The sequence below is a fragment of the Pogona vitticeps genome, chromosome 1, assembly GCF_051106095.1.
Source record: "Pogona vitticeps strain Pit_001003342236 chromosome 1, PviZW2.1, whole genome shotgun sequence".
In the NCBI taxonomy this organism is placed as follows: Eukaryota; Metazoa; Chordata; class Lepidosauria; order Squamata; family Agamidae; genus Pogona; species Pogona vitticeps.
The window spans coordinates 133,787,333-133,813,727 of record NC_135783.1 but is presented as its reverse complement, the minus strand read 5'-3'; the positions used below and the strand labels follow the sequence as shown (position 1 = coordinate 133,813,727).

The 26,395-nt window shown below is 41.7% G+C and overlaps 2 non-coding genes across 2 annotated transcripts; one reads left to right on the top strand and one right to left on the bottom strand.

Annotated features, from left to right (window-relative positions):
• Nucleotides 1-18,131: 18,131 nt before the first annotated feature.
• On the bottom strand, nt 18,132-18,297 carry LOC140703530 (U1 spliceosomal RNA). The gene has a single exon (XR_012082876.2). It is a non-coding gene; the product is annotated as a U1 spliceosomal RNA (small nuclear RNA).
• A 419-nt stretch (nt 18,298-18,716) lies between these two features.
• LOC144586205 (U1 spliceosomal RNA) lies at nt 18,717-18,881 on the top strand. The gene has a single exon (XR_013540941.1). It is a non-coding gene; the product is annotated as a U1 spliceosomal RNA (small nuclear RNA).
• Nucleotides 18,882-26,395: the final 7,514 nt, after the last annotated feature.

The window sequence follows — 26,395 nt, the reverse complement described above, 5'->3', positions numbered from 1 at the left end:
AAAACAATACACCTTGCCAAATGGATGAATGCTGAAGAGTATCTCTCGACAGGACAAGACTCTAGCTGGACCACCTGGAATTCACTTAACAGACTTTGAAGAAAAGTAGGCAAATCAGAGAAAAATCAAGTAAAACTTGTATACAGGGCAATTTTTCTGTGACTGCGGAGACATTGAATCTTTGCAGCACTTACATGAATGCAATTTATGCCCCACCATATGTACAAAAGAAGATCTAGCAAATGGCTGAGATAATGCTATTGAAGTAGATTAATCCTGGTCAAAAATAAGCCTAATTATCTTAAAATTTCAATTGGTTTTAAATTTTACCTACCGTGTTTTTTCCAAAAATAAGACAGGGTCTTATATTAATTTTTGCTCCAAAAACACATCAGGGCTTATTTTTAGGGGATGCTTTATTTTTTTCATGTACAATCTACATTTATTCAAATACAGTCATGTCATTCGTTGCTGCACAATGGTGGAGTGTGGGCTTTCACTTACCGTATTTTTCACTCCATAAGATGCACCTCTCCATAAGACGCACCTAATTTTTAGAAGAAAACAGGAAAAAATAATCTGTTTTCTTCGCTCCATAAGACGCACAGACTTTCCAACTCCCTGTTTTGTGGGAAAAAAGTGTGTCTTATAGTGCAAAAAATATGGTAACTAGGGCTTATTTTTTGGCTAAGGAGTATATTACAAGCATTCTGAAAAATCATACTAGGGCTTATTTTCAGGTTAGGTCTTATTTTCGGAGAAATGGTATATTTTGTATACGTCCATACATTTAAATTGTGCAGCTCTCTGATGTGAAGAACTGCACAATTTAAATGTATGGACGTATACAAAATATACCGTTTCTCTGAAAATAAGACCTAACCTGAAAATAAGGCCTATTGTGCAGCTCTCTGATGTGAAGAAGGGACGTGGTGGCGCTGTGGGCTAAACCGCAGAAGCCTGTGCTGCAGGGTCAGAAGACCAGCAGTTGTAAGATCGAATACACGTGACGGAGTGAGCTCCCGTCGCTTGTCCCAGCTCCCGCCAACCTAGCGGTTCGAAAGCATGCAAATGCAAGTAGATCAATAGGGACCACCTCGGTGGGAAGGTAACAGTGTTGCGTGTCTAAGTCGCACTGGCCATGTGACCACAGAAGATTGTCTTTGGACAAAACGCTGGCTCTATGGCTTGGAAACGGGGATGAGCACCGCCCCCTAGAGTCAGACACGACTAGACAACAATTGTCAAGGGGAACCTTAACCTTTACCTTACCTGATGTGAAGAAAGAACGAAAGAAAGAACGAAAGAACGAAAGAACGAAAGAATGAAAGAACGAACGAAAGAACGAACGAAAGAACGAAAGAAAGAAAGAAAGAAAGAAAGAAAGAAAGAAAGAAAGAAAGAAAGAAAGAAAGAAAGAAAGAAAGAAAGAAAAAGAAAGAAAGACTTGGATTGTGGCATTTCACTTGAAATCTGGGACAAAGTATACCTGGGAAACAATGCTACAGCATGAAGGAGCATCATTCCCAGGAACATTCTTAGGAAAGAAAGGTATCTTCCCCATGGACCAATTTTGCTCAGCCTCTGGATTGTCACCAACACTCATCTAAGAATGGCACTGAAAAAGCAGGTGGGGTATTTGGTTCAGCTTCCTTTGAAAGTGGTAGCAATGTCAAATGAAATGGCATGGTGGCATCTGGGAGGAAGAAAAGAAGGAGAAAATAGGTTAATGTTTGCATGGGGTTTGGAATGACAACCCTGAATACATGCTGCCTTTTCTGAAGTAGAAAGAAAGTCTACTGCTATAGAGCAAAGGCCGTATTTCCTTGCATTTAAGAACAGAGATGTGTCAGGCTTTATTGAGCACATCACAAACTATATAACCAGTGTTAAACACTCAATTTGCAACTGTTGCTGTGTATTTTGTGTGTGATTATCACTCCTAGATCTGCATCCTATAAAAAGATATTTCTGTTTGCTTAATTATAAAGCTCTTTATGAACAAGCTCATCTGTAAATAGCTTGTTGCAGCTGAAATAGAAATATAATTATAATGAAGGCAGATGTTTGTGAGATACTTCACAAGAAGCTTGCTCTGTATATACAAAAGAGAAAGGTTTTTCAAAATTGTGGGTCTCGGGCAGGCAGCCAAAAGTCACTACTCGACATCTCTTGGGATGCTTTCATTCCAAGTCAAGCACAACTGGGGGGTTTCCCCTCCCCTCCCCTGGTAAATACAATTACACAGATCTTTTCTGAGGGCCCTCTTTTTCCAAGGTGCATTTATGAAGCCCAGGTCACATAATCCGCTTGATGAATTGAAAGAGCTGTCGATTTGGGTAGCATTCCAGATACGTTAATGAGACACTGTGGTTGCTTCAGGCTGCAACTCGTACTCATGTTTCAGGTACCACAATTTTACCCATTTTTGCCAGCTCAGTTGGCCACTCATCTTCCATGTCAGCATTGCACCGCTGGGTGACAGCAAGAGCTGTTTATCCCAGCCTTCTCTTCCCAGAAATGGCTGGACACATCTGGAGGCTCACAAGCAGCTTATCAAAACTACAGTGGCTTCCCTTGGTATTATTCCATATTGCTGGTGGCAACTTTCATTCCATCTCAGAAAGGACGTACCAAATTTGCACTGACCAGATCAATATGTGAACCAGGATGTGGCTATCCTTCAGTGGTTGAGGTTCTCCCACTTTTATAATGCAATTCTCTGGTCAAGAAAGGAAGTATACAGTAGGACATGTATTGGGAGAAGGCATACACCAAATATCTGTATTCGTAAGGGGGAAATGTATACAAAGCACCATTATAGGAGAACTGCTGATTGCAAAACATAATAGGTGAGTTTGTTTGAATTGCTACATTCCATTGCCTGTCATAGCAAACCATCATGAATAAACCATCATTTTAGAAACAGAAAAAAAGAGAGAACCTCCTCTCCCAACTTAAGCGTGATGCTGCAATTCCATCTTTTGTAGAGTTCCACAAGTGAATTATTGGGGGGGGGTGTCTGTTTCTATGTTTACTTGTTACTCCCCAGTTCATTGAATCTCTGGCATGGACCTCTGAATGAAAGAAAGAAAGAAAGAAAGAAAGAAAGAAAGAAAGAAAGAAAGAAAGAAAAAGACATTTTCCTTAAACAACAAACATTGAGAATCTAAGACTTTGGGACAGTTCAACATTTTATTTTGGGAAAATTTACTCCCAGTTTTAAGGGACATTTTATTTCTAAGATAAGCTGGTCTAGTTTGGTATGCTGCTTGAATAATTGCTATATACTCTAGGTTCATAATGTGACACAAAGATATTCAACAAACTCATCAAACTAGATTGATTGTTAGGCACGTAGCTTTCAAATTTCTGACTTCTATCTTCAGAATTCCCCAGGAATTCCCCCCAGTCAGAATTCTGGGGCTTTAGCCAAGCAATTAAAATCCTCACAGGAGTTTTCAATTACTTGCAGAAAAGAGATGAAGATTCCATCAGCCATTTTGTTCCTGTGAAGAAGACAGAGGAAATGGATGGGATGGGTTAAGCTCCATGGGAGTTACAAGATATTAAGAGACTGGTAGTTAAGAAGTATCCTTATTGAGCCTAATGGGCAGAGAGGCTACTGGTCCCCTAATCCCTTGCAGTTCCCATGAAGCTTAGCCACTCTTCTTAAAGGGAACAAAATGGCTTATGAAGCCTTGGTTCCTCAACTATAAGTAACTGAAAACCATCGAGAGGACTTTAATTTCTTGGCACAGGTCCCAGAATTCTTGCTGGGGGAATTCCTGAAGAATTTTTGGGGCAGAAGTCCAAGAAATCTGAAAATCCTATGCCTATTGATCATTTGATTCAGACACAGAAATGAATCCCTTAAACTTTATATTAAGCTGTTGTTGCTGCTGCTCTGGCTAAGTAACAATACAGAAATATGGGTCAGATTTCCAAAACATTCAGGATTGCTTGAACACAAGGCCCTTCATTTTTAAAAAAATCCAAAAAGCTCTAATATGAAGCCTGCTCCTTATCCTAGTAAGAACTTTCAAGTTAAATACATAAACAGATGTTGAATGCTGATGAGACATAGAGGCTATATACATAGTTTCAGAAAAGACCCAAACAGACATGAGTTAGCTTGACTCAAGGCTTGGATCAAAATCCTTGGACATGTTCCTGAATGAACCAGACAAATGCTGACCCCCCCTCTCAGCCACTGCCAGCTGCTGCCCCCTACAGATGCCTTGAAAGGTTTTTCAGTTCACTCGAGCTGTGCAGAGGTTCAGAAATTCATCTCCCCAGGCTGATAACTAGTACCTAGGCTTGAAATCCCAGATGATAAATTTCCTTCAGCATTTCAGCACCTCACTACTCATGTCTGGGAAATGCAAAAGCCTGTGAAACTGGGGAATGAAAATGTTCTCAGAGCTTCTTTCAAGTTTGGCTTCCATTCAAGTCAGTTGTGGGGAGGGGGGAAGGAAAAGGATTTGAGAAGGCTCCCTCAGTTGCATCACGTTGCTGACTCTTGTGGTAGCCCCCAACATGTTATATTTAGAGCATGCCTCGTAGTGCCGAAAGCTGGGGAACAACCTCTCCGTTATTACCACCACAGTTTTTTGCCTCAGTTAGTCCCAATGGTTCTTGAAGTAGAGGTTTGCATTCCCTGTGTGGCCACATGAAGACTTACCTCTGAACCTCCTTTCCTGTCTCAGTCTCACTAACACATCTTGCATTTCTTTCTCTGATGTAGTTCAACACCCTTTCCAAACATCTTATGCAGCAACAGAAGGTGAGGTGCTAGTGAATGGATATGACCCTTGGCTAAGCATCGTTCATGGGCATCAGCGTAAAGGAGGTTCCTTTATTTATGCAGACACTTTTGTGGATATGTGCTTTCCTTTCCATAGGTATTTCTGCCTTCTCATGTGTTGTTGCTCCATATTCTGATTACTTTTATGCAGAAGACCAGATTTTCTGTCTTGGTGATGTTGATCTGAACACTTGTTTTGCATTGCATACACACTATAATACCTAACTGGATTAATTGCACATCATAGTTTTCAACCCAAACCAAAAGCATCTGTTTGAGCACCATATGATCTAAAGCACAGTTGCCCTCTGCAGGTACGAAAGGGTTTGAGTTGGTCCTACTGTGTCAGCTTGACCCACCTCACAGGGTTGTTCTAATGACAAAATTGGGGAAGAAGAGAGACATGTATGCTGTCTCAAGAGCAATGGACAATAATATAAACGTAACTAGCAAATAAATAGATTATAAGTCAGTGAATGCACACCAGCCTCCTCTACACCCGCATCAAAGATTGAGCAATAGCAATCCCTATGCGTATTTGTATACAGTGGTGCCTCGCTTAGCAATCGCTCCGTTGAGCGATGAAATCACTTAGCAATGAGGTTTTGGCCATCGCCAGAGTGATCGCTTAGCGATGGCCCCTATGGGGAAAAATTGCTTTGCGATGATCGCTTCCCCGCGATCATCGCAAAGCCCCCATTTTCGGCCAGCTGATTGGTGGTTCCAAAATGGCCGCCGGAAAACAAAACGGCCACCCACTGTGTTGCCTCACTTTAGAGGCACCGAAAATGTCCGCCACAATGGAGGATTTTCGCTTAGGGTTAGTTTTAAAGCCCATAGGAATGCATTAAACAAGTTTTAATGCGTTTCTATGGGCTTTTAAAAATCGCTTAGCGACAAAATCCCTTAGCGATGTTTTTTCCTGCGTGGATTAACGTCCCTAACCGAGGCACCACTGTATTTTTATTACCTATTATAATAAATTACAATATGTTTGAGACATCTCTCAGCAATACCAAACATATGGTTTTCACAGGTATACAAAAATTACAAAAGTTTGCACCATTCCTATGTAACCACTATTTTCAGTGGCTTTACTCGCTGTCCACAGGCAGGCAAAGACCTAAGGACCTAAGGAAGATGTGTACTGTAGGACTGTGGTATCCATGGAGATTGCTTCCAAACCCCCTGTGAATGTCAAAAAACGCTCAAGTATCAAATGCTATACATTGCATGGTCCCTAGCTGCCTCTAGTGACTAGTTCTGGTAAATACACCCTGGAATTACATATCAATACTGTACATATTTCTGGGTTTTTCTATTTAGTATTTTTAGGCAGTGGATCAGTGAATCAGCAGATACTGATCCTCCCATATGTTGAGAGGATCCTTTACAGTTTCCACTCTTAAAGAACAAACAGAACTTTTTTAATGGTAAAATATAAGGCTGGGCTTTGCATTATATTAGCTACGTTTACAATCCGCAGACATCCATAGAAGATAAGTCATGTCTGATGTGCACCATTGCTTTCAATAGAAAATACTCTCACCTACCTTAGCCTTTGATCCAACTGCTGACAAGTAATGGACCACTTCACATCTTTCAGTGGTGCTTAGAAATCAGCTACTTATAAATGTTGGGGAGTGCACACACAGTGCTACTGGAGCAATGCTATCTTGTGGATTTCAGCCCTCCACACACACACCCATTTTATTAAAGAAATGTTTGTTCTTAATAAAGAAATGCACTTTGGTTAGGAAAACTGATAGAAGTCCTAGTTCTAGCTAACTATGTTGGAAAAGTCAGCAGCCATGACTGCCCCTTTCATCTCTGGGGAACAAAGGCACGCTATCTCTTCCTTGGAGGGATAAGAACAGAGGTGTGAGAAGTGAGGAAATTTCACTAGCAACCCCAAGAAGAACAATCTGAAGTTTGAAGGGTGGTCAGCACATAGCAGAGCAGGTAGAGGACAGCCTAGGAAACTGAGGGGGAGCTCCTGTTTCTATCAGTCAAGGACATGCATCTTGTGAGCTGAATTGCACCATCTGTTCCCAAAAAATGACCACTTCCTTTATTAACTCTTTGTTAAGAACCTTCAAAGCTGGTCTGAATTTGCAATCTTAGTGCAATTTTCAATATTTCTAACTGCTCTCAAGTCATTGTTCAAAATGGTTCAAGAAAGCATGTGCAATTTTGGTCTCAGAACCTCAGTAACGTGATGACATGTCGGTTTTGTCAGCTGGGCTGATTTGCGTCATGGGGTGAAGTAGATACTCCACTGCTTCCCCATGACCCTAAAAGGTACAGCTAGAAAAGCTTGAATCATGTGTTTAACAACTGACTGTTCTATGAGCAATCCTATAACAGTGAAATGTATTCAAATGCCATTAAAGCAACAATAAAATACTAAGAATACATGAGTGTGTGTGATGAAGATGATAGACAATCTAAATTTTCAAGCACTAATTAAATTAGTACCAGATTACAATTTTCCTGCCATAAAATTAATATGATTCTTAAAATACCCAAACCTCTTTGGGATCAAAAAGAAATGAGGCATTCAGACTCTCAAGTTTTCCACATGTGTAGGAAAACAGACCAGAAATTAAGAGCACAACATCAAGTCAGAAGTAAACTACATTGAGTCTAATGGGTTATACCCCCCCCCAGTTAAATGTTCTGAAAGGTCAACAATATGATTCAGAGAAAGAAACATAGAGTAGAAGCACTTCACAAAGCCATTTCTTCTCAAATTATTCATTCAATTTAATCATTAATCAAATCATAGTTTGACCCACTCTGTTTTTCAGCATATAGCATATAAAAAGCTCAAGTGGATATTGTGACAAGCAGGGGTGTGATGGAGGTTCACACAACACGAACGTCAACCAGTGATGCACATTTCTTTTATGGAAATTTTCTTGGCAAGTCATCTCAGGACAGAGTGGCAATTAGTAACATTTGGAGGTGATAAACCATTATCCCTTTCAGAAATGCAGTTCTCCAAACTTGCCATGTTTGCACAATCAACGTGCACACGGAATCCTTCAGTTTCCTCCTGATGACCGATTCTCAAACAAACACATGCTAATTTACAGCTTGCACAGCTGAAAAGATAATATCACATGTCCTTTACAGTTTAACTCAACTGAGTTTCTGATTTCAAAGCTGCCCATCTGGTGTTTTTGGGCCCCACTTATTGAGATAGACCAGGGATAAGAGCAGGTCTCAAACAACAGCCTAGGTTGTGACAACTCTAAGCGTCTTGGGAAAGTACTCAGGATGACATTTTCCTTAAACCAGGGGTCTCAAACTCAATTTACCTGGGGGCTGCTGGAGGCCCCAAGATATAGTGGATGTTCTGCACCCACAGAGCGAGCACACCAGGACATGAATGACAGTTGGCATGCCTGAAACATCTCTAGGAGACACTTGATTTAGTGATGTGTCACGTTAAAAAAAGACACCAGAAGCGTGTTCTGGAAACAGAACAGAAATGAGTTGAAGCAATTGAAGTCAATGTTACTGTGTCTACTAAGTTATATAACACAAGACTTGACAATGATTTAAAAGAAGTTGGGACTGGAATCATTCATGTGGCTGAGCCCTGAGACGTTCGTTCGTTCGTTTAGTTGTTTAGTCGTGACCCCATGGACCAGAGCACGCCAAGCCCTCCTATCTTCCACTGCCTCCCAGAGTTGGGCCAGATTCATGTTGGTTGCTTCGGTGACACTGTCCAACCATCTCATCCTCTGTCGTCCCCTTCTCCTCTTGCCTTCACACTTTCCCAACATTAAGGTCTTTTCCAGGGAGTCCTCTCTTCTCATGAGATGGCCAAAGTATTGGAGCCTCAGCTTCAGGATCTGTCCTTCCAGTGAGTACTCAGGGTTGATTTCCTTTAGAAATGATAGGTTTGTTCTCCTTGCAGTCCAGGGGGACTCTCAAGAGCCTCCTCCAGCACCACAATTCAAAGGCATCAATTCTTCGGCGGTCAGCTTTCTTTATGGTCCAGCTCTCACTTCCATACATCACAACAGGAAAAACCATAGCTTTGACTATTCGGACTTTTGTTGGCAATGTGATGTCTCTGCTTTTTAAGATGCTGTCAATGTTTGTCATCGCTTTCCTCCCAAGAAGCAGGCGTCTTTTAATGGTTCCACAGGCACCTAGAGACACCATAATTGGAGGGAAAGTTCCTCCAATTCTCCTCTACAACCCTTCCAAATTTGGTGACAATTGGATTTCCCCAAGCCAGCTGCTAAATGGAAATATCCTGGGGGGACCCACACTTCGGGTATATATCTCCAAAGTCTGAAGGCTAAATTTCACTAGACATGGAGGGTTTGTAGAGAGGAGTTTCTCTACAATTATGGTGTCTCTAGCTGCTGGAGGGGCTGTTTTATAGGGATTTGAAGGCAAAAATTAATTAACAAATTGATTTGTCAATTCATCAGCAAAAATTCATAAATGTGTTATTTGTGATTCATCTAACTTGATGAATCATGAATCAAAACAAATCACAATTTTTCTGATTCTTGCCCATCTCTGTCGAGGACGTCTCAGTGTTGAATTATATATAGAGTGAATTGCAACAGACTTGCTGTTATGGTGTCAATGGATTGTAACTAATTAGAGATGGGCATGAATCAAAAAAATGGTGGTTCACCCATGAACCATGAACCATCCAAAATTTTAAACAAACAAACAACATTTTAAAAAAAATCGTGCCAGGGGAGGGGAAGCTAAACCCCTCACAGACTGCCCCCACCCCCTTGCCACTGCCCCCCCCTCACCTCCCTACCTGGTCCTGCCACCTCCTCCTCTGCCACTGCTGCCAACTTGAGAGTGAGTGGCCCAACTTCCCTTCTGGGAGCCAGGCCAGCTGTCTCTCAAGATGGCGGTGGTGGTGGAAGATGAAGAGGAGGAGGCAACAGACCAGGTAGGAAGGCTGCAGGGGCAGTGGGAAGGGCATGGGGGAGGGGGGAGAGGGGGAGCAAACCAGAAAGTTCATGATTTTTTTAAAAAAAAGTTCATGGTTCAGTTTGGGTTTGTTGGCTTTGACGAACCTAAACTAACCAAAACCAACAAATCAGCGATTTTACATGAACTTCCTGGTTTGTTTTAAAGTTTGTGCCCATCTCTAATTGTAACTATTCTTAATTCATTTGGGTTTTGTTTGTCCTTTGGCAAACCCCTTGAAGCACAATACATTGTGGAAAACAGTGTACACATCACCTGGGAATGTCACTGTCTGCTATGATTATAATGACTATCATGTGCTAGAAAAGAGTAACAAGACTTGGCATATTCAACAGACCTTGGGAGAGGTGGGTTTTTATATATAAGAGCAGCCATTGTACACATCGCCTGAGGATGTCACTGTCATATTCCCTGGCATATTCAACAGAGCTTGGGAGAGGTGGGCCTATATAAAACTACCTCTCCCAAGCTCTGTTGAATATGCCAGGGAATATGACAGTGACATCCTCAGGTTATGTGTACACTGTTTTCCACAATGTATTGTGCTATATATATCACCTAGAATCTCCAGTGGCCAGATTATCTGAGGAATACTGGAAGTTGTAGTCCAAACAAAGAGACTTGTCTGCCTTGGCATTTTATTGCTGTTATATCAGATTGTCAAAGGATGCTATTTTCAGCAACAACAACAACAACAACAAAAACAACAACAACAACAAATGCTCAGGTTTTACTTCCAGTGTCCAGAACCAAGATGTAGGTCCAAGTCAGTCAGAATTTCAACCGATATCCTCTCCTGCAACACTCCAAGCAATTACTCGCATGTTTTATGACCATCAGTTTCTAAGTTCCCTCCCTTACTCAGGCCATATTTCACAGCATCCCCAAATGTCTAGAGACAGGGCAAGGGATTGGTCAATAGACCCTCTAAACTAAATAGCCATCAAGTTAGACCTGAAGCGACAGCTCCTAAGAGAAAAGTACAGTATGTTTTACTAAACAGGAATCCTCAAGCATGCTGAAACTAAGTCAGATGCTGTTTTGCACCAATGTTTAGGAAATTTGTGGGTTTTTACTTTGTCATGGCAAACTTCGACTTCTGTGCTGGAAGACACCATTTCTGGGCATACCGTTTTTTCTATTCTCTTAGAAGGAACATTACAACCCTTTATGTAAGTCTTCCCAGTCTCCAAAGTGAAGCATGGATAGCACACTTTTTCGCCACTCCCCACAGTTGCAAGAACACTTTACTTTCCTATGAAATAAAGCAGCTTTGGAAGGGATGTGATGGCGCTGCGGGTTAAACCGCAGAAGCCTCTGTGCTGCTGGAAGACCAGCAGTTGTAAGATCAAATCCATGTGACAGAATGAGCTCCTGTCGCTTGTCCCAGCTCCTGCCAACCTAGCGGTTCGAAAGCATGCAAATGTGAGTAGATAAATAGGTACCACCATGGTGGGAAAGTAACGGCGTTCCGTGTCTAGCCGCACTGGCCATGTGACCACAGAAACTGTCTACAAACAAACGCTCTATGTCTTCGAAACGGGGATGAGCACCGCCCCCTAGAGTTGGACACGGCTGGACTAAATGTCAAGGGGAACCTTTACCTTTACCTAAATCATCTTTGAACATGCAACGATGCTTCTCTGTTGTGGATATCTGAGTCAACAGATTTTGGGACACTTTATGGCTATAGCAAATACTCACCAATGTTTTCATCCTTGGAAATGGGGGCCTTAACAGATTAAGACACACTGTTGGCTAACTGCTTGGAGATTGTTCACTTTTGCGCTGTAGCCAAAAGAGAAGCACTTTTTCATCATCAGCAGCACTCTCAAAACAGCAACCCAAACCAAGTTTTTAATACAAAATGTGGGAGCTTGTGTATATATATAATATATAGTTGCAGCAGAACATTAGGTTGAAGAATTAGGTAAAACTAAATGTTGGACATTGGGGGAAAATAATCACTGTTAGTTCGGAAATTTTTAATTTGTTAAATTAGCATTATTAACCTGTTAGTGAAAATGTTATGAGTGGGTCTATAAAGAAGGTGTCTGCCAATCCATTTCCCCCTGCAAACTAAGAAAGACTAGTCTCTCTTTTAATGGAGGATGGTCCCCACTTGGTATTTTAAGTGAAACTGGTTCCCCCCCACACACACACACACACCTTTGACGTTCTTGGTAGATTTAGGCTCCAATTCTTAAGAGACTTGGAGAAATGCCATAGATTCTGTGGTTGTTTTCTAGCATTTTTGGTCATTATACTCCAAATGTACTCCTAGAAAGGACGGTAGCCCATCATCATAATCCTAGAACTGCTGGGCTACCCAATATAAATATGGTTTCAAACCGAAAGTATTGGCTGCTTTAGTTTTAAAGAGTGGATCTGTGAATTCCCACATCTCCTCTAGTTTTATCGTTGTCGTTGTTACTTTCCGGACTAGCTGTCAATCTTTAAATGTCAAATTTTAAGGCTTCTTTTCCTGGTGCCAGCCCCCAAACCAACAAATTTTACCAGCAGATTTAACATGTTATTTCCAAACACTGAATCCCAGTGGACTCTCGCACACACAACAGCCTCAAGCCACAGCATGGGTTGATCAGCTGCAGACTACATTTTATGATATTACCAGTAGCTGGGGAGCTGTTTATATAAGGCTCCATCAGCACATCTGCCCACCAATTGGAAAAGCTGCAGCTGACCCAGCTCTACTCAGGATTAGCCAACACCTGCTCCACGCGTATATGTTAAGTGCATATACGCACATACACAAAGCTTGTTTACACCAGGCTGGTACAGCTTGGGACCTATTGAGTCAAACACAGCTCACCAGTCACGGATGTTGGCCAACCAGGGGCTTGGCAGAAACTCTGATTTTTGCTGCTTGCTCAGATTTGCCAAAACAAATGAAAGGAACTTCTGCAGTGCATAGCAGATCACTGTAGTGGACCAGGTGTCACTTGATGGATCAGTTGTACCAATTGCGTACCGACCTCCTCAAGCACTACAGACTTTGATGAAAAATTATAGATTTGCAAACTGAAGACATCTCAAAGGCCCTCATTGGTTTATACAACTAAATTCCAAAAACAACCATCCAAGGATTGGAAACTTAACCCTACCCATGGAAGTAGAGAATTTCAGAATACTCCAGCCACACAACCATAGTGGCATATTATAGGTGCAGTTTTAGAAGAGGTAGCCGTGTTAGCCTATGCAAGCATATCAGGCAACTAAACACAAAACATGGGTCATACTGTAAATTACTGCACATGAGATATAACTATACTCCCAAACTCTTGAATCCAATGAATGTTTTGAATGTTTTATCTGTGAAGTATTTTATTTTATTCCATATGTCTGAAGAAGTGGACACATTAAAATATAATTCTTAGTCTTTAAGATGCTTCAGGGCCTTTTTATTTATTTATTTGTTTTTTCCTTTGAATTTTGCCCGATATAGTAGCCTATGTTATTCCAAAGTCACTGGCCTCGATCCAGATTTGGCCATAAATCCAATTGATTGCAATATGTGTAATGACCCAGTCTAGAATTTATAATTTAGTCTGGATTCAGTTCAATTTTTTTTTTGAAAGTGTAGATTTCACCCATTAAAGGCAATGGCTCCTCTTATTTATCTGAGCATATGTTTTTTTGAGGCGAGAAGGTAAGTCAAGGGATTCCCCCCCCCCCCCCATTGATAACTCTCTTTCCTTCCACTTCAACTGATGTTGCATCCCATAACCATGTAAATGAAGCAGAGGTTAGAGTGAGTTCAGGGGCTTGTATCCCAAGTTAACTGCTTGTGCAAACAGGCACTTGCCTATGAACACCTTGTAACTAGAAGGCTGCTGGTAATCATCCAAATGTCTGCAATTCTAAATGACTGGTAAACTGGAACACATGCTGGTGTTGCCTGTCAGATCTTTTCATATCTCCACTGTTACCAAAGAATAGCAGAAGAACAGAGATTCATAGTCTAGTATGATGATTGAAATGGCCATGGCTGCTGGTGAACTTCCAATGATTCACTGCTTATGGTACCACGTATGAGATAGGGTGGAAATGTACTGTATTAGTATAGCTATTGCTATTGAACCATAAGGAATATTTATATTACAGTGGCAAGACTTTTGCATTATTTGTTCAAAACAAGCCCCTAAGGTGTGAAAGAGCCTTCCGAGTTTTGAGCCTTGCTTCTCAGTACTTTGTCAAAATTAAATATATTTGGGTTGACTGATGAGGTCTGTTTCAGAGAAGGAACATTGGTCATCATGACTCATGAGTGAACAGCATGCTGCGTGTTATTTCTTATTTGGTTCTGCTCCTTGTTCCTGCTCTTATGTCTCACATACAGTACCTCAGACAGAGTACTAGTAGTGTAATTATTTACACTACAGGCTAGTTTATATCCCAGTTTAATTGTCATTCCTTCTCACAAAGAATCACAGAAGTTGTAGGTGTAGAGAATACGCTGGCTGTTCTCTGCTAGAGGTTGTGTAAGCTATTTCCCCCCATTTATTTTAGTGAACAACCTCTTCTGCTGCCTGTAATGTTGGTCTTTTCCATCCAAAATACAAAAGTATTGTGTAATATTTGTCCTTTAGAATACAAGAATGGCTAGATGTATGGCATACTGTATAACACAAAGGATTTGGTCTTTTTGAAATAAATTGTAGGTGCACAAAGGAAGCCTCACCTGAAAACTCCTGCTGTCACATAAGGTTTCTGTGTTTGATCTGAAGAATGCCCCTAAAGGTGCTCTACCATGACTGCCCCAAGGAAGCCTTCATATACAACAAATCCTGCACTCATGTACTACACCAAGCTGCTTTTGTATCAGCATTGAAAAGGTTTCTATTAGTTATTTGCTGTGCTGCCTTCTTTTGTCATTTCAACCCCATCCCAACATTATTAGAGAGAGAGAGAAAAAGTAACAAATGAAGGATAGAGGCTGTGTGTTCATAAATCAAATATGATAACATGGTAGCTCCATTCAATCTAATTCTTTTTGAAAAAGTAAAGATCTTTTCGATAACTGTACCAAGTGATTCCAATGTTTTATTCCTTGTTAATGTTTAAACAAAGCACTGTGACCTTCAATGTGCAAATGAACTGTTGTTTTCCTTGCACAAAAGAGCTACCAGTATAAACATGCTACGGAATAATGAAGCTACGCCTGAAGAAGTGTGACATGAACACATTTGAGCAATACTAAAGAAAAGTTAATGGGGACATATGCATGGAGTCCTCTTTAGTCAGGTGGCAAAAAACAATTGAAAGGATGATTGTTACCTATAAAGTGAACAGTCTCTCTCTCTCTCTCTCTCTCACTCTCACACACACACACCAAGAGCCCACAGGGAGAAATGGGGAAACAGTGGTATGTTCAGAAGGAAACTCATTAACTCTCTTATCTTTACAGATACTGTAGTTGTCTTTGATGGAAAACTCGGAGGCTGAAGTTTGTGTATGATCCACTCAGACATACTCATTTAGACATAATGACTGAATTCATACAACATGGGGTTCTTTCTTCTCACTACAAAGCAGATTCATGTATTCCCTAGATATTACTCCCTGGAGTGTGATGCCTCTTCCCAACATTTAGCAAACAGATGTCCAAGGTCCTTCATTTTGGGTGGCATAACAATGTTAGGTGGGCTTTAGGATAGTAAAAAATTTACTTTTTTGGATGATACCTCTTAGAATTCCCAGCCGAAGACCATGTGGATTGGGGTTTCTGAGAGCTGTAGTCAAAAAGGTACATTTTCCCTGTTCCATGCAGCCCTTGGTAGGTCTGATACTCACATTAACTCCCTGAGTACAATAGTTCTGCTAGGGAGTTAATGAGAGTATCAGACCTACCAGGGAATGAAAAACTGGCCAGTAGTCAAGTTGCCTTACAATTGGCTCCAGACATACACCTGAAACTTCTGGCCAGTTTCATTCAAAGCCTGTCTGCGTGTCATGACTGGTTCCTCTTTAGTCTTGCCCCAGGAGGTGTTTCAGACACAAACATTAGGAACAACCTTCTGGTCATAAGAGTAGTCCAATGGAATGGACTACCCTGAAGAGTGGTGGACCTAGAAATCAACAGGTATTTTATTAAGCAGTTACCCAAATACATTTTTTAATGTATGAATTTTTATGTGAATTTCTGTGGATTTTCTCCCCAAAAGATATGCATTTTATATTATGTGGATTTATTTTGGATTTGAAAAGGAGGGGGAAAAATCTTGACATTTGCTGTTTCCACCTGATGATGGGAACACTCACAGACCATGAATTTTTTAAACAAGTTTACATGACTTTTTAAAAGTTAGTTAACATGACTATTCAATCCCTTAGAAACACTTAGGTTCAATATTTCACAGCCTGGATCTTCCACCAGGAACATATATAAGGAGCCTTTATCCTTGGTACTCAGTATGGCTAAGGACAAAGACCGATACACCATCAAGTGCAGCAAGAGGAAGGTTAACAAGAGCGATCACAGAAAATAGGAGAACATACATAATACATTGTTATTGTAGGCTAACTAGCTGCGTATGGAATCTCTTGGTGCTGATGTAGCCACAGGCGAGGAAGCTACTGAAACCATGGACTGGTGCTCTTGCAAGGTTAAAACAGAAAACAGAGGGTTTTGCAACACTAGAGTAAGGCTTTTACCATTACAGTAAAACATGTGACCGGTCATTGTAACATGCGGTTTCAGATAGCATTGCAAATTGGTTTCCACGCTTTGTTTAGACTCCTGCTAGAAAGCAATGGGGCATACATTTTTGGACTACTTTGTCCTCTGTGCCTGTTATCCTGAAGCTTCAGTGTTGCTGCTTCACTGAACTGTTTCTGCTATCAAGGGCGACAGCAACCTTGCAATCACTTCACCCTTTGAAAATATTTCCCAAATATTTTTTAAAAAAAACAGAGCAAAACACGGGGGGAAACAAACAGAACTCTTTTGTGAAATGGTGGGGAGGGAGAGGGAGGAGGAAGAAGCCAATTCTGACAACGTCAACGATAAGGACTAACAAAAGAAGCCTGAAAGAGGAATTAAAGCCTTCTTAAGCTGCAAGATGGTTTAATTGTGATATAAATATTTCCTCAAACACACATTCCCTCAAATTTCAATAAACGTTTTGAAGAATCAAGCTCTTGACCCAAAGGAGATCCTCTAATTTCTACAGAGCAATAATGTATTGAATGGGCTTGACCCCGTTTGGCAATCCGTTTTATAGGCCTCCAGCCACAAGTACAGGCACCCTTACCGTTCTAGCCCATCCTTTTCCCAGTAGCCATGGAAGGGTTTGGATTTCTAAAACCTCATCTTAGCATTTGTACAGAAGAAAAGAGCAACAATTAGCAAATATTTCTACACCCAGTTATTAGCCTGCGAGGGAATTAACAGGTGTTCCATGGAGATTATTCTCTTATAATTTAACTTAATAGAAAGATGGAGGGATTTTTAAAAAGTATGATAATTGGTGACCATCTGATTTCAGCTTGGCTACTTTTATCTGGTTGTTAAAGCTTTTCTGGCAGCTGTTTGTGGGATAATGAATTGTATTTGATAAAGCAAAGTAGTTCTATTAGGTATTTTGTTCAATTTTAATTGTCATATGGCTTGGCCCATATGACAATTAAAAGTGTACAACCCACGCAATAGGTGAAGAAGGACTGCAGAAGTGGGATTTTCACTCACCCCCAGTCCTTTGTCCATATAATGAGCCTATTCAGACCAAGGGGAAGTGAAACCAAGTGGGGGATATGGGTTGTGAAACGTTTCAACCTGACAAGAAAGAAGTCCAGTTGCCATGACTCAACGTCCAGACTAAGCACAGATAACTAGGAAAAACAACAGGGCAGGCTAATAGATCAATACGACACATACAATATACAGTGGTGCCTTGCAATACACTAGTTCCGTGGAAATTGCTGTCTTGCGAAACCCAATTCCCCATTGGAATGCATTGAAGTCTTTTTAATGCATTCCAATTGGGGGGAAAATCACTGTCTTGTGAAAATTGTCCATAGAAGAAATCATCTTGCAAAACACAGTTCCCCATACCATATTGGGGGAAAACAATCCCCTCACCTGCTCTGCCTTTGGAAACTCAGTGGGTCTCAGATGGCCTTCCCGCTCTTTCTCTCTCCAGCAACAAAGAAAGAGAATGAAAGGAGTCAAAGCAGCCCCCTGGCTCCTGATAATGGTGACTCCTTTTGCCCTGTTCCTTTACCATAGGGAAGAAAAAGAAGAAAATGCAATACAAGACATCACCAGGACTTGCTACCTTTGTAGTAGGTCCTGAAGAGAAAAAAAAAAAGAAATCTAGAAAAACCAGAGAAATCACAAATACAGTCTCTCATTAACACAAATTATGCAGTTGAGTTCCCCACACTCAGGAAAATCACAAGGATCAGCAATATACCTGAAGTGTAATGGATGACCCTCTCCTTGGAAAATCCACTTTTACAACATGGTATTTCCCCTGGAAGGTATGAGTGGGAATGGCCCTTGCACCTCACACTCCCTTCTGTCCCCTGACTCCCTAAGGCATGGTGACCCCGTCTGCATCTCCCGCTCAGTACAGGGCTGCACAGCCCCAGTCCTGCCAGAGGCCAAGAGAGCTCCTCAGTGTTTTGGGGTGCCCTGCGGGACCCCCATCAGGGGCTAAGTGTTCCTCCCACAATCCTCTAGTGCACAGGTATTAGCATATGCTAATACCATATGCTAATTGTGGGAGGAACACCTAGCCCCTGAAGGGGGTCCCGCAGGGCACCCCAAAACACTGAGGAGCTCTCCTGGCCTCTGGCAGGACTGGGGCTGTGCAGCCCTGTACTGAGCGGGAGGCGCAGCCAACGGGTCACCATGCCTTGAGGAGTCAGGGGACAGAAGGGGGTACGAGGTGCAAAGGCCATTCCAACTCATACCTTGCAGAGGGAAATACCATGTCATAAAAGTAGATTTTCCAGGGAGAGGCTCATCCATTACACTTTAGGTATATTGCTAATCTCTGTGATTTCCCCAAATGTGGGGAGCTCAACTGCATAATTTGTGATTTTCCTGTTTTGTTTTGTTTTTACAATCTCTTTTCCCTTTGGTTCTTGTCTATTTTCACCATTCTGTATCATTTAAATTTGCAGTTATACCTCCATTGGTAATGGTTTGCAAGGTGGTTTCCCCCCCCCATTGAAACATTAATTACATAAGATCTATTTTTTTATCACAAAAAAATGGGGGGGGGAGTGTTTGCTGCTGTTTTTCCAGGAGGCAGACCCTTTAAAACCAGCAGCATACACCTTCTCCCCCACTTTTTTGGGATAAAAAAGTAAGTCTTATGTAATTAATGTGTTTCAATGGGGGGAACCGGTTGGCTCTCAAAACCTACTGTCTCCCTGCAGCTCAGGCCAAGGAGGATTCTTTGTTAAGTTTTGAGGCTCATCGCCTGAGGATGAATGAGTCCTGCTTTACATCACTACCCTTATTTTCGGATGTGGCCGCTGCTGTTGGCCTGCAACTGTCCTCTATGTCTACAGCTTAGTTAGCATTTTTACACATTGCTGATTGGATGCCAGGGATGATTCTGGGGAAGAAGGAGACAGGCAAATGTAGCATGTACAACAGACTAGAGAGTGCTGGAGTATGAGGCCAGGATCCATTTGGAGACATATACTGACAGGAAGGAAATCTAGAATTTCTGGTCTCCCATATAGCCCATACAAAGGTACAGTGGTGCCTCGCATTACGATGTTAATTCGTTCCAGCGAAATCACTGTAGAACGAAAACATTGTAAAGCGATTTTTAAAAGCCCATAGAAACGCATTAAAACCCAATTAATGCGTTCCTATGGGCTTGAAACTCACCGTCCAGCGAAGATCCTCCATAACGTGGCCATTTGCTGCCCGTGCAGTGAGGAATCCGTCCCAGAAAACAGCGGGCGGCCATTTTTTTACCCGGCGGCCATTTTGAAACTGCTGATCAGTTGTGTGAAAATCTTCGTTTTGCGATAATTGGTTAGCGAAGCAGGTAACCAATCATCGCAAAGCAAAAAAACCCCATAGGAAACATCAGTTTCCGATCTCTTTTGTGACTGCAAAAACTTCTTCGTTATGCGATTTCATCGTTAAACGAAGCGCTTGTCTTGCAAGGCACCACTGTAAAGGTAAAGGTTCCCCTTGACATTTAGTCCAGTTGTGTCCAACTCTAGGGCGTGATGCTCATCCCCATCTCCAAGCCGTAGAGCCAGCATTTGTCTGTAGATGGTTTCTGTTGTCACATGGCCAGCGCGACTAGAAAAGTAGGGCTCATCCGGGATTTAAGTACAGTACAGATCCTGGGACCTCTTGCACCCTAAGCGAGAATCATACCCCTAGACCAACGAACCCATACACATCCTAATAAACCCATACATACCCTCATACCCTCAGTATCTACATATGTTGTAGAATTGGAGCAACTCTCCAGGGCAAAGCTTCAAGTGGCAAAATATTCTCTTCTTTGATTGGTTAAAAAATTTCTCATTTCTAAGAGGGGTAGTTTGTCTTTTTTTTTAAAAAAAATTATACTTATTGTTTATAGCTTTAATTATTGCCTTCGAATGATGTACGCCACCTTTGTGTAATTTTGTTCTCAAATATTGCCTTTCTATGCTATAAGCCACTTTGGGTCCTTTTCTAAGGAGAAAGGTGGGGTAAAAATAGTTTAAATAAATAAACAATACCATCAGCAGATGCACTCCTAGGGGAACAGCTGACCTCGGCAAGAAAGCAAATGGAGTAGTGGATGGACAGCCCATCGGGCAAAGGGCTTAAATGAAATGTGGAACACCAGAAGGAAGTAGAGATAGAGGCAAAATCCATTCAGTTTGTATTTTCATGAGAATTAATCTAATATGTGATGCATGATCTTCTGGCTGGGAATATCCTTCTGAATAGCCCCAGCAATTTTTGAAGGCTTCTTTCTGCAAGCAGGGTTCCTGGCCAGTCAGGGCAGCCGGCGACAGAGCTGCCTTCTCATGAGCAGAGGGAAGAGTTTTCACTCTTGTCCGCCTATGGGGTGCAAGTAGGTCAATACAAGCCCAGAGAATCCATTTTGCTTCAGACCTTCTCCTGGTTACTTTCCCTTAGTTTATGTTGGCATCTTGTCAATGGATTTCTGGACATGGGACTGTTTTCTTGTGATCACAGCTTTGCTGTGGCCATTTTTTAACCATCAGTACAGGTCCAGGCAAAGGAGGAAGGTCAAGCAACTGGCAGCTCCCTTTAAAGGGGAGGGGAGAAGAGCCCCAACATGGACCTAGCTCAGGGGCCATCATCCACTCCCCTGTGGCAGGTTGGGCCACACACTGGCATATGCCTATGGAGTTGACCCCTGTTCCTGTCACTTAGGTTAACATCAGCTGGCAGACAGGTTAGAATATTAGGGCAGTTGTAACCATTAACTGTGCCCTTGGCCTTCCAATTATGGCGTATCATGTCGCTATTTCCATGCCCCAGCCTAGGGCCATCGTTTGGGACTGGCCAACAAATGAGAACTAACTGCATGTGACTGTGATGAAAGACAGCTTCATACCTCTGCAATGGTAGCTGGCTGTGCTCTCACTGAACCTGCGTAAGGGCTGAGGGACTCAACGTGCTTCCCATTGAATGTCCATGAAAAGCAACATCCCCATGCTGCATCTTTTCAATCCTCGCCATTAAGTCTAGTAGCTCTACCATAGGGTGTGGGATTGTTTTCTCATGCATTCTTTGTCTGTCAAAAGCTGCTGATGACATGGAAGACTAAGGGGAGAGGTGGGGAAAATGTGCCAATTGCATCATAAATGGTCACCTGAACCGCCTCAGAGAGTTATGGAGAGGGCAAAGTAGAGAGGAGGACTGCCGTGTAGGCTGCCTTTAGCTCACTGAAGGAAAAGCAAGATACACATATAACGAATAAATGTGTAATGATACGTTGGATGACATCCCACCGGAAGCCATTTTCCTTGCCTCCACCTCACTGCACCTTCGTGACTAACCTGTCTGGCATGAGTCAAAGTAGAATAATTCTACAGTTTTTTTCTTCTTGGGAGTACAGAGGCAGTGAAGGCATGTTTAAATGGCCTGGTCCAAATTAATATGACATGTTAGTGGTAAAGAAAGCACAAAATTGTAAATCTCAGGTGACTACTTAGATCCTTGTTCCTTTCCTGCTATAGTTTCATAAAAATAGAACCCTTCACTTTGCCTTAAGAAACTGGAGGAGGGGGCCTGCTTTCTCCTTCCATTTCATCTTTTTTTTTTACCTCAAAATACCCAAATCACAATGTTAAACGCCTCTTTTGATCCTTTCGAAGACCTCCAATTCAGTCCATTTTAAGTGACTAATTTAGTTAAATCGCCTTCCAGTTTGTCTTGGAGGCTTTTCAGCAGAACATGGCAAAAGAAAGAAAAGGAATGTATGTGACCTATTTAAATAATTGCCCCTTAACATCTTTCAGATGATGCAGAATATTTTTCTAAGCAGGCCATAGCGCCCAGTGCCCATTCCCCCTCCCCTCGTGTTTCTGTCCATTCTCCTCATTTCTGTAACAGAGACCACTGTCATCTGGTAGAAATATTTACTACTTGGAGTGGAATTGGCCGGGTAACAGTGAGAACACATCTGGAGTCTAGACTCAGCGGCTCTATGGGCAGGGTCATATCTCTGAGCTCCATCAGGCCCAGCGTCTATTTCTGTTTACATAGGTGGTGTGCTGCATCATCTGTTTCAGCTGTCAGGCATATTGAGCCTCCTCTTGATCCCTCAATTCTGGAGAACCAGCAAGGGGGAAACTCCCTTCTCTCCCGCTCTTCCCGTTCAAGCTGACCCTCCTTTCCACTTTTATCAGCTGGAGACAGGAAGCCAGGGACCTTGGGCATAGACAAGCAAAATGCAAAACACTCCTCTCTTCTCCTCTCTCCCTCTTGCAGCAATGTTTGTAGTTCTACTGCCATCTTAACTGTTGCCATTTAAGGGTCCTGGATCGAACCTGAAGGATGAGTTCTTCTGATTTTAATTTTTTAAAAATGTTTTCAAACAAATCTGAAAACTATGCACAAAGCACAATGAAAGGACTAAAGGTTTTCTCACCATGTAAAGCTTTTCTTTTGTTTTAAATACTCTTTTTAAGAGGCGATACAGGTTTTCCTCTCCTTAGCCTGTGAAGTCAAAAACATGGAGGCCTTTGTTTGAGAAAGCACTTAAGCAGCTGCTTAAATCCTTTGGACTCGAAACTTATCTTGGTACTTCAGCAGTTTGCGAAACACGAAGATGTTTCCTGAAGGAAATCTGCAGCCTATGAGTGCAGAACTAGAAGAATTATAGCATGAACCTGAACTTTCACTGTGGGTATATGAAATTCTTGCACATGAGTGGTATTGTATGTGCAGGGCTGAAAGCTCTGACAGTTTATGCATCTTCTAATTTTGAAGGTAGTTCATCAGATTCTCATATAATGCAATCTCTGTCTCTCCCTGTGGGGAGAGGGAGAGAGAGAACAGGGGGTAGATGTTTAAGATTATCTGGAATCAGAAGTATTGCAGTATCCATAACTGCCACACGTTTCTTTCTTCCTGTCCATTGTATTGTTTGGCTTGCTCACATGAGTCATCCAAAATTGTTAGCTCTGTAGAATGTCTTTCTGTCTTGAGACACATTGGCCAGAATCCTAGTGGTAGCTCAACCACAGTAGTGCTATTGAGGCAGTGGGGTTTATGTAAGTGTTGACTCACAATTCAATAACTGATTCAGTGAGTCTACTCTAGTTGTGACTAGCAATAGGGTTTGGTGTGTTATGGCATAACGATGTCATACTCAATGTGTCTTCAGCTTAGCTCCAACATGTAGTGTTCTACAAAGTTTGGCTCTCCCAAACACTCTTGGACATGACAGCTTCACAAAGATATGGGAAAGATCTGTTTCAACGCTGAGGTTTAGATTTGACTAATTTCAAAGGAATATTTGTTACTAAGAAATAATATTTGTGCCCTGAAGTTCTCAAAGGCTCCTCGGGACAAAAGGGACCCATAGGGAGCCCCGGAACCTAAAATGGTGGGATAGGAAGCTTTCAGTTAATTTAAAACAAGTTTTCCAGGAACCCAGATCTGTAAAAAATGGCGTAACTACACTAGCAGGATATTGCCCAGTGTTTTAAGTGTGATAGACTTTTCTTACAGCAATATGTTATTGGTAGTTTTATTTTAGAATCCTCTTTCAGTTATGCCCAATATTGAATACGATTTGTTGTTCGGGCAGTAGCTGCAGTAGCCACAGCAATAGACGGATCAACATTTTCATTGATGGATCCATCACAATCCCAAGATATTTTTTACTCAACACCAACTCACATCCCATCCGCATAGATGGGAAGCTGGACTCTCCCATCCCAATAGGCGTCATCGTACATTTGCTGACAATTTGCCTTTTGCCATTTTGCTGCCTCTTCCCCCAGTTTTGAGAGACCCTTTTTAATATCTTTGCAGCTGGCTTCCCCACCACCAGCAGCCACCCTAAAAAATCCAGGCACCTCACAATTCCACACACCCCGCAAGTTCCAACTCATTTATGAACACATCTAAAAGCATTGCTCCCAGTACAGATCCTTGAGGGACAGCATTTCTCATATTCTTCTGTTCTGAGAATTAATCATTTAGTCCTATTCACTGCTTTTTGTTTTGTAAGTTAATTTTCAATCTGCAAGATAACTCCTTCTCTTACCCCACAGGTGTCCAGAAGCCTTGGTGACAGACGTTGTCAAAAACTTGTTTGAAGTCTATTTACCACTTGCAGTTGTATGAAACATGCAAAAAAGCATGCAAACTTTTTTTTGCAAAACATTTCCCCTAATATATAATATTTTTGCACACGTTTTCTCCAGATGCATTCCTTTCTGTATGATGTGTTCCTAGCATTTGCATTTTTATTTATGCTATTTCCCCCAATATACTCTTTTTAACTGCATTTTTTTGATGGGAGAATTACATGGCAAAATTCAGAAAGGTGAGGAAAAAGCTGTAGAAAAATAAGTTTAAAGAGTGGGTTTTGGAGTCAGAAGAGGATAATTTGTTTCTGGATCATTGCTGCTTAGTGCTCACTTTACATTTCTACAAGCAATAAAAATCGTTTAGGTTGTTGACCTATTTTCATGTTTATATATAAAAAATAGCTTCAAGGATCTCCACATTTTACCAAGAAAAAAAAATAAAGCTTTGTGGTCCTCACACAATACAAAAGCAAGAGCGGGTATTAACTTTATTAGACCACTAAAAAAAAAGCTAACTTTCGACCTATAATAGTCTTCATCAAGCTCTGCAGCAATATATTGTGACAATATTGATATATCCACAGTCCATTGGTGGGCTGCTCAGGATGGCTAGTATTCTTATATATTAATAGATTGTATTTTTATATATTTATTTTTTAGTGGTCTAATAAAGATGTCACCTGCCCTTGCTTTCAAATGTTATCAAAGTAGTGATGGTCGGAGAGAAACCTTAAATCCTCCCACCTGCCATTTTGCTGATCTAATCCCTCTCTTCAATCTCATATAATCCCCACCATCACAGCAGGCTCTCACAAGACTGACCAAGACATTTTGCTGCCGAGGACAAAGGTCATGTTAGTACCCTCCATTCCAGGCACAAAACTCAGCAAGGAAGTCAGCTGAATGAAGCAGTGTGTTTCAATTCACCTCAACTCATCCGGCCAGCTTGATAGCCCATCTTGGACACACAGCCATCTCTTTCTGCACAGGGCAGTAGCCATTAAATCTGCCTGTATATCCTTCACACCTAGAGAGCTGCAGCTAGAAATTTTGACACGCAGGGCAAGCGGCACAAAAAATCCACTTTGTAATGCATTATATGAAAATAATACAAGAAGCTAGTATAGCAGTGAACACCGCCTTGCCAGCATCATTGCTTCTCCACAAGGATGAAGAGTGTCCATGTTTAGCATACTATGCACTGATAAGTTTGTTTTCTGTCTTGTCCAGCCCTTATGACAAGGCACGCCCAGATTATCCACTATTTGATTACATCAGTCATCCATCTGGATGCCAGTCTGGGCCAGAGGCCTGGTCTACCAAGACTCTGGTAGACCTGTTGGATGATCAAGCAATCTGGATGCAAATTTCAAAGGGGAAGGGCCTGCAACACAAAATAACTTGTTTGCTTGTTTGTTTACATACTGACCAATTAGAGAGTTTTGTTGTTCCCGGGTAGGGAGGCTTCACCCCTGTTTCCGGCCCTCCTGGCCATGAGGTGTTTGAACCACCACTGTTGGTCAGCATTCCTGCACACGCCTTTCACCTGGAAAGATGTAAGACTCCATGCCGGCCCACTGAGCCTGGAGACCCCTCCAGCCACGTGGGGCCAGAACAGAAGGACATTGTATTTGCTGTTTTTTATTCCTGTATCTACCTGAAACCTTCCAAATGCTTATCTTCGTGAGTAGAATATAGATTTCTTTCTTTTATACAAAATAAGGCCTCCTGAGTGTTATTTCTTAAATGCTAGTGTTTGGTGAGGGGCGGGTACAGAAGGGAACTTCTAGCTAAATTCTGCCTGAACCGGCTGGCACT